The following is a 6000-nucleotide window of genomic DNA, read 5'->3' as shown; positions in this document are numbered from 1 at the left end:
TACAGAGTGTTTCTACATTCCTAGTGTCTTTTGGGATGGAAGGGTGAGGAGGAGGCTGGGGTGGGGGTTGCACTAATATCGATTTTATTTTGGGTCTGACAACAATATCCTCTTGTTGGGTCTGAGGTAGATTATAGACTACGGGTGATGGATAAACCCCCTCAGTGTGGTTTAATTCTTCCTCTCCCCCTGAACTAGAATATTCTTCATTTGATTCTCCTTCACTTTCACTGAACCTGACCCTTCTATTATCTTGATGTTGATAATAACCTCTTCCCCTTCTCCCCCTCCCTCTCCCCCTCCTTCCTCTATTCCCTCTATTGTAATGTTGATTGTTCCTAGTTAATGATCTATCTCTCCTATTCCAGACATAAACTTTATTCTGGTCATAGTCTGTTTGATCTCTGATGTATTTTTTGTGTTTGATCTCTAGTAACCTCTTTGCCTCACTTATACTATCTGCCAGAATTTTATCAAATTTAAGAAAATCCTCTAAATCCTTTCTCTTATTCAATTCCATTTGGGTCAGACCTATTTGTACAAGTATTTCTATTAGTAAGACAGACTTAAATTCAACAATAAGTAAAATTAGCTTTAAAGAGCATTCTGATAAAGTCTCATTCCAGCGTGATATAAACTCTTTATCTTCTGTTATAAAAGTCGGGAATTTGTTCATTCGTAACCCCCTGGGTATAATCCCCATTTCATGATATCTCATGAGGATTTGAATGTCACATTTTGTTTTCATTTCCCTTTTCAGTAGTATTTCCATATCATCAAAAAGAGACCTGAGAGTCAATTGGGATTTGTCTGTCGTGAACACTTTGTCCAATTCTATGTCTGTCCCTTTTCTTTCAGTTGTGGATTTGAGGGAAAAAATGTCACATATGTCTTCCATGTCAGTATTATTTATAGTGGCTGTTAGCTGTTAACTAGCTCCGATAGTTACTTTATCGTCCACTGTATTTGGTATTACTTCTTTGTTGTTATAAATTACTTCTCTATATAAAAGTCCTGTTCACTAATACAACAGCTTGCAATCAATATCTGAAAAATTTCCTTAATTGCGTGTGCAAGATTTCCTTGATTATGTGTGCAAGCATGTACTGCTGCCCTCATCAGGATTTAAGCAAACATTGTAACCTCAAGCTTAAATTCGAAAGTCTCTAAGTCATATACCAAGGAGAGAATGGGTTGCCAATTACCCCATATCACTACGTGAAAGAACAACAAGTGGGTTTTCTCCTTTCCGTATACGACCGGTACTTCTAACTCCTCACACATACACCACCTTAGCAGACTTTAAACAATTCATAATTGTAAATTTCTTACGAAGAAGGTTCTGTTCGTTTTATATACTTTATAACTCACAGTTTTCTCTGTCCCATTCCGTCCGTGGCACTCGGTCCTGGGGGATCGCAAACTCTCCGCTGACTGCGGCTCACTCGGCAATACTGCCCGCTCCCCTCCTCAAGCCGCCTGTTGGTTCCGGGTACAGAGAAATTACGCGTGACTTGGCTCAGCGTCTGACGTCACGCCCTCGTCCTGTCTTCACTGCTAAGGTGGATCGGGAGGGTTTCTAACTGATGTCGGTCGGCCGATATCCTTCGTTGGCTCAGGAACATGAATACAAGGTGAATGAAGGATTTCTCGGCACTCTTTGCAGTGGTAAAAAACTTTTTCCTTTATTCGTGAAAAACCAATTAAAAACAGGTATCAGCATCTGGTTCCAAATACTGTGACAGCACACTTTAGGTAAGCAGTAGGTTGGTGGTCACTAATGCTGATGCGTTTCGGCTCCCCACGCCGTAGTCATAGCATACCTAGTTAGTTATCCTACACTCACCTGTCGCAGCAGCCGGCTGAGGGGCTCCAGATATAGAGGGTTGAGGCTCCGCTGTTGATGGTGCTGCACTCTCAGGGCATCCTCCTGCAGACGTAAGCTGTCCTCTATGCACCTCATCCATTCTTGGCTCACTTCCTACAGCTCCCTGTGGAAATAAAGAAGTCTGGGGAGTACTCAGGACAGAGGAAAGAGCCCCAGCAGGGCCACACACACTACCCACAGCATGCATCACCCCCTCTTGCACACCCAAGGCCGCAGCAACTGCCCTCCTAATAATCTCCTCCTGCATGCTCACCATCTAGCATACCCACTCAAATCATGCTGTCCACCAGCAGCCGTGGAGGCATTAATCACAGTGTCAATCGCACCCCCTTGACAAACCACAGACTCTCCACCAGCAGTGCTGTTATCCCCCAGCAATTCCCCAAAACAGCCTTTATCAACCCTAGGCCTTGATGCAGAAACATCCCTGTTCATGCTTGTTTACATTTTCTCAATAGGGCTTATGCCTGCCACCACTGCAGCCCCTACTGAGCAAACCGGACCAGATACTAAGCCCCTGGAGGCCACCCGCGCCGCCCTCCTGCCCTCTGAGGCCGTTGCCTCCACCCGGAGCCTCCCCAACTTACTGGGAGCGCTTCCGGATGGTGATCTGGGCCTTGTGATGCTCCTACGCCTCCTCCGTGCCTGGCCATGCTCCTTCCTGCTCAACACATTGTCTGAAAGGGAGGAGGCACGTACCGCGTCATGTGAGGGGGCATGGTCTAATGCCGATGTTGGGCCTACAGCAGAGGAAACCTGTATCAAGCCGCCGCCCAACCCGGACACCCTGGCACCATCCAGGCCAGACGATGTCCCTACTGGGTTTACAACCGCACCCAGGGACTGTGCAAGAGTCAGGGCAGCAGCCAGAGCAGCCAGAGGAAGGACTGGAAGCTGCTGCAGGGCCCCCCCCCCCCCGCTGAGCTAACCTGCGGTGTATCGATGGGTTTAATAGGGGTGTTAAGTGTGGGACACCCCTTCTGTGGGGGAGGAGAATCCGCCACACTTGAGGCTCTACGGCCTACTGCTTGGGTTCTGGGAGCCTGTGAGGAGGACCTTTGCCTGTTAGTGGCAGCCGTAGGGGTAAAGACAGTCTGCTCCTAACCGTCTGCCTAGCCACCATAGATGGCCTAGCCTGTGTGCGTGTTTAGGGGGTAGGGGGTACCGCATCATCAGAGTCAGATATCTCCATGTCTCTTGCAGGTCCTCTTCGTCATGATGGCTCCTCCACCGCCTCTCTATACCGTCTTGGAGGTACAGAATTCCTTTGTGCACACTCTATGCTCTTCCAGCAAGAAAAAATTCCCTTGAAGTCTGGATGCAGGAAGAGGCCGGATCCACTTCATCAGGACCCTAAAAAGGTAAGAGGTACACCCGCCCACAAACTTGCAACAATGTAACAACACACACTTAGAACACTCCAGACTTCAAGTCAGTTATCTCTTAATTTTGTTACAGACCCACTAGAGGTCCCTCCACTGCCATACAGTACATAACACACAGTAAATAACACACTATGGCTAAACATATGCAAAGAGTGGGTGGTGTAGTGTATGTGGGATGTACATAAAGCACAGTGCATAGCACAGTACATAATGCATAGTACATAACACACTGTACATAACACACAGTTCACAGCACACAGTACATAACACACAGTACATAATGCATAGTACATAACACACAGTACATAACACACAGTACATAACGCATAGTACACAATACACAGTACATTAAACACACAGTACATTAAACACACAGTACATAACATACAGTACATAACGCATAGTACATAACACACTACATAACACACACTACATAATACAAAGTACAAAATACACAGTAAATAACACACAGTACACAATACACAGTACATAACATACAGTACATAACACACAGTACATAACACACAGTACACTATACAAAGAGCATTACACACAGTACATAATACAATGCATACTACACAGTACACAATACACAGTATATAACACACAGTACATAACACACAGTACATAATACACAGTACATAACATACAGTACAAAACACACTGTACACTATACAAAGAACATTACACACAGTACATAATACAAAGTACACAATACACAGTATATAACACACTGTACATAACACACAGTACATACCATACAGTACATAACATACAGTACATAATACAGAGTACACAACACACAGTACATAGCACACAGTACATAGCACACAGTACATAACACACAGTACACTATACCCAGTGCATAACACACAGTACACGAAACACCATACATAACTCATGGTACATAATACACAGAACATAACACACAGTACAGAAAACACAGTACATAACCCACGGTACATAATACACAGTACATAACACACAGTACAGAAAACACAGTACATAACCCACGGTACATAATACACAACACACAGTACACGGTACACAATGCATAGTACATAACACACAGTACACAATAATCAGCACTTAACACACAGCACACACTACACAGTACATAACACACAGTATGTAGCAAACATCACACAATACACAGTACATAAAACATAGTACACAATACACAACACAGTACATAACACACTGTACATAACACACAGTACATAATAGACAGTACACAGTACATAACATACAGCACACAATACACAGTACACAATAAAGAGTACATAACACACAGTATACAATACACCGTACATAATAAACAGTACACAATACACAGTACATAATACACAGTACATAATAAACAGTACACAATACACAGTACATGACATACAGTACATAATACACAGTACATAGCACACACTACATAATAGACAGTACATAACACAGTACATAATATACCGTACATAAAACAGCATACAATACACAGTACATAACACAATATACAGTACATAACACACAATACACAGTACATAATACAGTTTCTTATTGATTTACATCTGTCGCCCTTCTGGTTCCTCATCTCTCTGTACCATGTGATCAGGGTAGTCACGTGACTGCTGTGATGTCAGAAGGACCTTTAGAGGGATGGGAACTAGCTGCTACTGGCCAGGTGGGACCCCTCCTCCTGATAGCCCCCTGCCTACACCTGCTTATAGTAACATAAGGAGACCAGACTTTCATGCATAAATATCTTATTTTATTTCTTTCCCAGTTCATACACGTCACTGGCTCACAGGCAGCAGCATTATTATTATGTGACAGTGTATCTAGAGCTGGATTCTCACCCAGGTACCATCATCCTTACCCAGAATGTACCATCACCCCTATACCCAGAATGCACCATCACCCCTTACCCAGAATGTACCATCACTCCATACCCAGAATGCACCATCACCAAATACACAGAATGCAGCATTATTATTATGTGACAGTGTATCTAGCACAGGATTCTCACCCAGGTACCATCACCCCATACCTAGAATGCACCATCACCCCATACCTAGAATGCACCATCACCCCATACCCAGAATGCACCATCACCCCATACACAGAATGCACCATCACTGCAGCATTATTATGTGACAGTGTATCTAGTGCAGGATTATCACCCTGGTACTATCACCCCATACCCAGAATGCACCATCACCCCATACCCAGAATGCAGCATTATTATTATGTGACAGTGTATCTAGCACAGGATTCTCACCCAGGTACCATCACCATATACCTAGAATGCACCATCACCCCATACCCAGAATGCACCATCACTCCATACCCAGAATGCACCATCACTAGGCTTACCATCATTTTTAGAGGTGAAACTGGGACCACCTGGTGCGGTGCCAGTGGGGGTGTGGTCAGGAGCGTGGTCAAGGGGGCGTGGCAATTACCGGTCCTTTTAAAGTAATAGCTTTTATGTGTGTAATGTTTCGTGGATGCTCTACCCTTCCTCAGTCAAACAAGTGAATCACACAGTTTAAATAGACGATAACACCGCCCCCTAGTGAAAAAGGCACAATTACGTTGTCATGGCAAATAAATCATTAATCTAAATCTCAGATTCTAAATAATGCCAAACATCAAGCATAATTATCACTTTATCAATTTCACAATTTAATATCTGCAGCGTAATATGTGTTTTATGTGTCTAATTAAGGAACAGAGCCA

This window comes from Bombina bombina, chromosome 7 (assembly GCF_027579735.1).
Source record: "Bombina bombina isolate aBomBom1 chromosome 7, aBomBom1.pri, whole genome shotgun sequence".
Classification (NCBI taxonomy): Eukaryota; Metazoa; Chordata; class Amphibia; order Anura; family Bombinatoridae; genus Bombina; species Bombina bombina.
The sequence above is the reverse complement of the archived record's forward strand: the minus strand, read 5'-3'. Positions refer to the sequence as shown.